The 9,637-nt window shown below is 34.1% G+C and overlaps 1 long non-coding RNA gene across 1 annotated transcript; it reads left to right on the forward strand.

The window, feature by feature from the left end:
* The first annotated feature begins 890 nt into the window (after positions 1-890).
* LOC107847302 lies at positions 891-3,729 on the forward strand. The gene is made up of 3 exons (XR_001667409.2): positions 891-1,907; positions 3,432-3,514; positions 3,611-3,729. It is a non-coding gene; the product is annotated as an uncharacterized LOC107847302 (long non-coding RNA).
* Positions 3,730-9,637: the final 5,908 nt, after the last annotated feature.

Below are 9,637 nucleotides of genomic sequence, written 5' to 3' on the forward strand. Positions count from 1 at the left end.
TTTCAAGAAATTCTGGGTATGCCTAAAGTCCAAATTTCAATCTTTAGGGTTTGTTCAGAATTCTTATTTGTGGGTCTTATGAGCTCTTTCGTTGTTTATCTTCTTCTCTTCATTTACAAGTTTGCGGGTGAGCTACTATTTCAATTTTTCAACTCATGTACTTCTACTTTTTTTTGGATTTGTTTGTATAATCTTTTGATCTGATTTTATTTTTTAATGTATCATTTGATTGAAGGCATGACTTTTAATTGTATTTTGTGGTATAATTAAAAATCTTTTGCCTATCAACTGTTCGACAGAAATACAAGTTAGAGAGAAAGTACTTGAATCAACATTGAGAATTTCTGAAAAGAGTCGAGATACGATTTTTGGCTTGTGTGAGTTATATAGGATACAACAGATAAATGTTTATCTATGAAATGAAAGATTTGATTTTTTTAGTTAAATATGTTGTTTGATAATTTGGTATATTTGTTAAGATTTTGCTGGAGTGATGGTAAACTTATTTGTTGCTAATTGCTATTGTAATTAACAAAATCGACAACAATAGCAAATCAACATAATTATACAACTGGAGTATGAGGAATTAACAAACTAAGCATATTGAAAAATACAAACCTCTTATAGCGGTTGTTAACTATATTGAGGATATGAAGGATTTCCTTGCAGAAAGTAGAACTAAATACAAGAGTCGATCACAACTACTATCGATTCACAACTAAATCTTTTTTCTTTAAAAGTTAATATGGGTTAAGTTAAGATATCTGTCCCGTTAAGACAACATTATCACATTGTAGAAAATAGAATATCCCTGTTTAGTGTTGTGTTAACATCTTGTTATTCACTTATTGGTATTATTTAAGTCTTTTGTTGTAGTGCAGGCATTTTGCAAATGTGGAATTGCTTGTGTTTTACTTCCTACTTCCTATGGTGATTTGCTCAAAATTGATTTGAAGAAGCATCGTCTGGATGTTACTAGCATAAATGGTGCAAGAGTAGCCAGACTACGCAAGATAGATATGGAAAGCATGTGAATGACTTAGAAAAGAAATTGGGTGACTCAGATTTGGATAAAGTCACCTTAAAGAAACACTTGAATGCCCAATACTATGGAGAAATTGGTATTGGTTCACTTCCTATGAAATTCAAAATTATCTTTAATACAGGGAGTTCTAACCTCTGTGTTTCGCCGTTAAGATACTATTTTTCTGTAAGTTATGCTCTTTATTATATTAAGTTATTTACCCCTTCACTGGTTTATCAAAATTTCTTTCTCACATTTGAGATGCTCACAGATTTCATATTGGTTTCGCTTCAAGTACAAAGCGGTCGAGTCCAGCACATATACAAAAAATGCTGATCATAGTGTTCCTTTGTACTAAGCATCTTTGTTTCATTTAATGTTTCTTCTGATTGTGTTTTTTCAGTTTTTTATAATCAAGGAAACCTTGGGCAATTCGTTATGGAACTGAAAGAGTCTCTGGCTGTTTCAATCAACACAATATTAAATTGGTGATCTTGTAGTCAAAGATCTGGTGAATTCTTACTTAACAACTGGTTTTTCATAGAGCCTCTGTGGTACAATGAATGAAATAATAAAGTTATTGGCTTATCCCCCACTATACAGAAGTATACAGTTCATTTTCTCACGAGAATAGAATTTTACTAATTTGTATGTGCGATAATTATAAATTCATCTTTTAGTTGTATTTATATCACAAATTACTGCTTAATTGGAAGAACTTGGATAATCTCTTGATCCTTTTAAAGATATGAAATACAACTTCACTTGCACCTGGAGAGTGTTCGAAGATTGATTTGAGGAGAAAGGTTTTGTTATAGCCAACATGATGGATCCAAAAGATAAAGTGATTCATATCGAGACTTCATCTACAAATTATGTCAAGGTATATGTTCTATTAGTTTGGTATAACAATCTATTTCATCAAATTGTATAAGATTTAAGAGTTTATATATTTTGTATCCTAATTTTGTTTACGTTAGATGTTTTCATTTAAAACATATCAAACTCTAATCTTTCCTACAAGAACAACACAGTCTTACCAGCTCATCGTTAGCAGAAGCTAACCACTTGAAAAATGCACTACAAAACATTACTTTTGTTGCCTTTTCTATTCAACAGCCCACCAGTAGCAGAGATTGATTCTGTCACCTTTTAAATTAATTAAATTCTGTGCATTTATCAACCCCTTATCAGAGGTGTGCCTACCGATACCTGTCGAAGTCTTCGACTTGCAAAAAAGATAGGTGCAACACTTGATTCTCTTCTACCTAAAGGCATCGTTCTTCAAAGCTACAGTTCAATTAACTGGACACAGATCGTTACTGTTAGTTCTTTATTCAACCACTAAGCTTCTTCTTCATTTTAGGTGAGCTTTGAATTTGTTACTACTATTTTGAAAGTTCTTATTTTTCAGTTGGAGAACACTTAGTTACTTTCCGTAGTAGGATAGTCAAGACTCAGATTGACTTTATGCTGCTTAGGAAGGGGGATAGAGCATTGTGTAGAGATTGTAAGGTAATCCCGAGTGAGAATCTTGTGACCCAGCATAGACTCTTGGTGATGGACTTGGTTATCAAGAAGGGCAAGATGAGGCGGGGTGGGAAGGGTCGACCTAGGATTAGGTAGGGCAACCTGACTTCGGTTAGTGCTTTGGAGATAGGGGCAAAGTTAGAGGGGGTGAGGGTGTGGGAGTGTAGGGGGGACGTGGATAGTATGTGAGATAGGGCTGCTAGTTGCATCAAGGAGTCTGCTAGAGAGGTGTTGGGTGTTTCAAGGGGTGGGTCTAGCCAGTATCAGGGGGATTGATGGTGGAATGAAGATGTTAAGAAAAAGGTCGAGAAGAAGAAGGCGTCTTAAGGGATTTTTCAGTTGGAATATTTAAGGGATCCTTACTTATATCGTGAGATCATGTAGGAATATTGTATTAGTAACTTGCATCATCTCTCTACCTCTAAAAGGTAATGATAAGGACTACATACACTTTACCCTCCCCATACCTCACTTTGTGGGATTTCACTAGGCATGTTGTTGGTGATAAACACTATGTCTTTTAGTGGATATCCTGAACATATGACTGTCTTTCTGAACTTTTGAGAATGAAACTAAAAAATAGCTAAAAGTCATCTCAACTTTGCTCAAGCGACAAATATTTTGGACCATGATTCTTTTCATTGGTAAATGGTCGATAAAAGGATCAAGAGAGTATACTATATATTAAGATGTGAAATTTAATACTCTTTTCTATTTCATTTTATGTAACTCTTTTCTGTCAATAAGAAGGTTAACAAGGTCCTGGTTAATTGGGAAGAAGAGGTATATCATGTTGCTTGGTGTGCCCCAACTATCTTAGAAAGATGTATTTCAAACTACTCTAAAAGTCATTGCTAATAATCTTTTTTTTTTTTAGCATTGCAGTGTGGTTTTCAGGCTCCAGACACTTTGTCCCTTAAATGCAGTTCTTTTTCAAACACATCTGACATTTTTGGCAAGGTACATTGTTGTTATATTGTTTCAGCTGCTAAATAATGTGTCTCTGCGTGCTTAATCTACTAATGATTTCTCCTAATTGGAACTCTGCTTTGACAGGAATTGCTAATGCAATACGACCTCTAGATTTGCACCCGTGTCAGACACCTGCACCGAGTATGAGCAACTTCAGTTCTTACCATGTTAATACAGTTTTTGTCAAGTTTATATGCTATAGTCTCAGAGTTGAGTTCGCCTTGTATCTCTACTATTTAGTTATAGATTTCTGAAAAGCATTTTCTATTTTCACATTTTTTCTAGTCACATGATGGTCCTGTAGTTTAAAGTTTTTTTTTTAAATTTTGAGTAGGCATGTTCAACCCATGTATTTGTTTATGAAATCTTTTCTTAATGGATCATTAAAGTGCATTATCGAACTATTACCTTTCTCAACTTTTGAAAGTTATTAACGAAGATTGGGCCTCAAAATAACATTTTATGTTATAGGAAGTCATGAAGCACAGAGATGCTGCACAGATAGCAGCCATTGAGGCTATGCAGGTTGCTTCGGCTACTGAAAGCTTACTCAGATGTGAGTTTAGAGTCTTTGTGAGTTTCACTATCCGTCTTTATTTTGATTTGAATCTGCTAGACTTTAATGCAAAGCTTTCTGGCTTTGGACTTGCAAAAGTTGAGCCAATCGAAGATACGTCCTACGCTTTACTATCCATCTTGGTGTTTTGTGTGTGTATTATATTGGTGCTTCAGAACTTATTCGGGTACTTGAGCAAGCAGTTTTTCTTTCTCAAGAGATACTGCTGCAATGTTTTGGTCATTGCTACCTCACACATTTCCCCACTCTTAGACCTTACTATCTTGAGAGATCCTAACTCATTTTCCCACTCTTATTATCACTTTCCCACACCTCTCTTAAAGTTTAATTAAATGTATATGATTATTTGACGTGTCCTCGTCCTTAGAATTTGTTTAAGTGCTCTTTTTTGTTTACATTTTTATCATGCTTATCATTTTTTTGCAGCAATCAAGAAATTATGCCACTGCCCAGCAAAAGGGCAATTTTGAAGGTTAGTAATCGTGTGAGGTTCTGGTTTCTTTATGCATGTGATATTTATTTTCGTGGGAGATTGTGGTTTCTTTCTACGTTGATATTTATTTTTGTATGATGCTGTAGGTTTCTTTGTGCGTGTGATGTTTATTATGTTTATTTCTAGGAGAGGTCCTCTTTATAGTGATGATTTGTTCTGAAGTACTAAACTAGATCATTCCATTTGCTAATTACTTGTGAAAACTTCCTCAATTACAGGTTTTGATGTTTTGAAGATACAAGTTTTAAAGATTTCATGCTAGCTATTCAAAGTTGATTATCGTCATTGCTAAGACTTTACAATACAAGCTAGGAATGTTAGATTTGGGATTATGTAACCAGTTCTGTGATATTTAATCATGTCTTGACGATAATTGAAGTGTAAATACATTTGTTTATAATATATTCAAAATTTTTCTTTATATATTTTTATATGCATCTCGTTCTCTATATTGTATTTTATAATAATTTTAAGAAACTGGACAAAGAAAATTATATATTTAGTTAGAGATCATAATTTATGGTCTATAAAACATAGTTCAGGGATTATGTATTTCTTAGGACGAGCAGATAATGGTCGCTAAAGGTCTATAGGGACCAAAAGAACATACGTGTAATATTAAATTAAGGACTAGAAAGTTGGTCACTAAAATATTTTTAGGGAACGGATTTGTGTTGGTCGCTAAAAATCTTTATGGACCAGTAAAAAAAGCTCGTCAATATTAACTTTTAGCGACGAAGCCTATAAGGACGGGCGGCGACTGAATTTTTCTGGTCGCTATTGACTTTTAAGGACCAGAAATAGGTTTTTAGGGACCAGATTTTCCTTCGTTAATAGTCATTTTTCTTGTAGTGTCTTTCATTCAACATTAGTAAATCTTTATTTTAAATTCTTAAAAAATGCTCACAGGGGTAACATTCATATATCTTTATAAATTTATCTATTTTTATATAAAATTTTAAACTACTAAGTCCATAAACATACAATTCAAGAATAAGTTGTCCAGCCCGAATGGAGGCGTTTTGCTGTTTTACCTCAAGAAATGATTAATTTTGCCATCATCTTGAGTAAAAATATTGTTGCAATTGTTGGACATGTTTAGCAATGCTCAAAAAGAAAAAAGAGATAAAAAAAAAAAATAAAGGAAAATTTTATTAATTAATGACTCTATAACATAAAAATACGAAGAGAAGTCCCACAAATTTCAATTTTCTTTTCGGTGAAGAATTAATGTTGATGTAAAATATAATATTTTTGATACTTGGGGATCATTAATGTAGTGATGCTTAGTTGATGTTTGGAGGTAAAAAAATGAATTATAAAATAAAATTATTAATGATGTTTATGGTTATCAAAATTGGTGGAGAAACAATTTTTTTTAACCTTAATTAGAGTATTTTTTCAAAATCTATTCTTCTAACTATGGTTAAGATACTAATTAAATTAAACTAATCTAGACCTTTAATAATTAAATATGACACATGTCACTCATCCAACCATGTACTTGAGGAAATGGAGAGAAGGTGTAATTGAGAGAAGCCAAATCATTGGTGAGAAGGTGTAATGGAGAGGAGCCAAATCCCATATTAACTATCTTCCAATTCAATGTATCCGCCACTATATTAGCCTTATTCGAGTGATAAAGAAACGTCATTTCATAGTCCGTAACTAACTCCAACCACCTACATTATCTCAAATTGAGATCCTTTGGTCAAAGATGTATGTAGGTTATAATGATTTATGAAAATCTCACACACGGGTGGATTCAGGATCTTAAACTTGGAGATTCTTAGTAAAATAAATTAATATGTATTATTAGTTGGATAAAAAATAAACTAATATTTTATTAATTGATTTCCTGATTTTGTTACTTTAGAAAGAAAAAGAAAAAAAAGAGGGAAAAACATGCAATATTACATGTTTCAGAATTTTAGAATTAAAAAGCAAGTTTAACTTAAACATTAGTGTGCCCGACAGGAACTGCTCCTGTGTGCAAGCTGGACAAAAGCGCTTTAGGAGTCCCTTTTCAGCCAAAGAGCTAGTCCTTTATTTCGTTATGGGTTTCCAGTCATTATTTATAGCTCTTAAAATAATTTTTAATAGAATTATCAAATCTATCTTAAATAGCCTCTCTACTTCATCTAAGGTAGTGGTATGGACTGTATACATCTTACCCACCCCAAACTCCACTTTATGAAAATATACCGGATATGTTGTTGTACCTTAAAGAGTAGGGTTTCTCAAAAACCCCATCATCTACTATATATGCGCTTCTGAATTCTCACAATGAATTTCATAGCAGTAATGCTTCCAAATCTTCAAAGAAAAGACTATTGTTGCAACGCCAAGTCATGAGTCGGGTAGTTTTTCTTGTGCAACTTTAGGCACCTAGAATTATACGCAATAACCTTGCCACCGTGCATCAATACATACCCAGAATGAATCTTAAAAGCATCATAATATCAGTAAGGCCCTCACCCTCTACTGGTAAGATCAAAACTGAAGTTGAATTAATAAGGACTTGAGCTTTTGGAAGCTCATTTTGTACTCTTTGGATCACTTAAAAGCTACACTCTTTTGAGTCAACTTGATCAAGAAGATGTTATTAAAGAAAACCTTTCCACCAACCGTCTGTAATAACATGCTAACCTAAGAAACTTTCAGATACTCATAGGTGAAATGGGCCTAGACCAATCTCAATTTGCCTTTAATCTTCTTCAGATCCACCATAATTTCCTCCTTAGTCACTACGTTCCCCAAGAATTCTAGTGTCTCAAATGAAAGCTCAAGCCTGGAGATCATTTCATACAATTGTATTATGTTTCAATGTTTGAAGCACATTCCTCAAATATTGCTCGTATTCCTCCCTACTTATGGAGTAGATCAAGATGTCCTTAATGAACACTATCATGAATGAATGTACGTAGTGTTAAAATACCATATTCATCAATTCTATAATTATTATCGGGGAATTAGTCGACCCAGAGGACATGATAAAAAACTCATAGTGGACATACTAATTAGTCCTAAAAGTGATGTTAGTAATGTCTGAAGCCCTGATTTTAAATTTATAGGAGCCTGATTCCCTTAATTTCTCCAACTCGACTAGTGTCATATACTATAGGGTGGAATGGGATAGGTTGAGTGCCTAGCTCTAGATTAATACAAAAATTAATATCACAGTCTGATGAAAACTAGGCAAAAATCGTAGGGAAAACCTTCATAAACTCATTCACCACATGAACTGACTCAACTGAAGGGAGTATTAGTACTAGTATACTGAATGTGTGTTAAGTAAGTTAAACACCATATTTGTATCATTCCTTTTGCTTTCAGAAATGAAATCATCTTTTTAGTGTGTGACTACCGTACCCTTCCACAACAAATGTGAAATACCAGGCATAATTAAAGTAAAAATCTTGGCATGGAAATTCAAGATAGCTGATAAAGAAATGGACATTGGACCTAATTCAACCTCAAAAGCTAGCTTATGAGGGGAGATTGTCCAAGACCATATTAGGAGACCAAGGACCCTTTAACCCACTAATGTGGGACTCCAACAATAGCATGATAAGAAGACAACCGATTCATATCCAAAATTGCATCAAAATTTGTCTTATCAAAAATAATAAGATCCATTCAAGTATTATACCCTATCAAAATCACAACACTTGATCGACTACTAACAAATCACCTACAATGGTAGAAAGATGAATATGTACAGTCAGAGAATCAGACATCATATCTAAGTGTATAGCAAAGTAGGCAGACACATAAGAATACGTAAATACTAAATAGAATAACACTAAAGCTGGTTGGTAACAAGTGAAATAATATCTACAATAACTGAATATGAAGCCCAGCCTCTAGTCTTTCGAAAAAAGTAGAACACGCCCACGTCCACCCCAAGATTATGTGCCTCTAAGACCAATTCATGCCCATCTGTGCTTCATCCCTAGAAACTTGAGAACCACATCTACAACTTTGTGCACCTTCTCTAGCTGGTGGTATTGGTGTCTTAGGGGCCTTAACTTGAGAACCCTTTTATGTTCCTATCTTCCCGAATCAAAGGTACCACATAAAAATATGACCCAACTCTCTACAGTCATTGCATCCCCTTCCAGACATAGAATGATGAGATGGTTCGCATAAACTAGAACGTACACCACAACCTGAGAACCCATAGACTTCTCTTTTAAACTCTGGCTACCCTAACTATTAGACTAAGAATAACCACCATTAGAAGTCTACAATGCCGCCTGAATAGACCTGATAGTCTGGTAATGATGACTCATACATTAGAAGTTCCTGCTCCAAGATAATGAACCATTGAATCTATCATTTTTGAGAACCTTTTTGGAATTGCCTCCATAGTCACAATGATGAATCTGTTTAATACTCATAGCATGATATCACCTACTAAAAGTAGACCCAGTAGTCAGCTAAGTAGAGAGGAAAATGAACTCTTTGCAAACCTCCTGATTCACTCTTCCTCCGCAAGTAAAATCATCAACATTTGCCGAGTCAAGGCATGAAACCTAATTTCATACTCAAGAACAGTAATAGTACCCTGGTCAAGATCATCAAACTTCTCTAATAAGACCTCAGAGAATATGTCCAAGTCATAATAAGTGACCTAGTTTGCATGTAATCAAGATAAATCCTCTAGCACTACTTAGCTGGTCCTACCCACTGAAAAGTAGCACAAGATACACTATGTGACTCGACCAAATAAACTCATAATCATCATCATCAAGAGCACTAATGGAATGGGGAGGATCAATCCTAATAAAACAAACAAACATTTTTAAAGTAAAAATGTCAAAATTGAAATACAAATTTGTTTGTAAAGTAAAGAGGACATAAATAACGTAGAAGAAACTGGGTCTAAGTCTCCAAAAGTCAAGAGTTCACCACAGCTTCAAATAAGTACTATCGTAAGATCAGGAACTGCGCTAGAGATTTATATCAAGATTTGCATCAGAAAAGATGTAGAAGAGTAGAGTAAGTACGAATCAATAGTACTCAATAGATATCATAG

This window comes from Capsicum annuum, chromosome 11 (assembly GCF_002878395.1).
Source record: "Capsicum annuum cultivar UCD-10X-F1 chromosome 11, UCD10Xv1.1, whole genome shotgun sequence".
Taxonomy (NCBI): domain Eukaryota; kingdom Viridiplantae; phylum Streptophyta; class Magnoliopsida; order Solanales; family Solanaceae; genus Capsicum; species Capsicum annuum.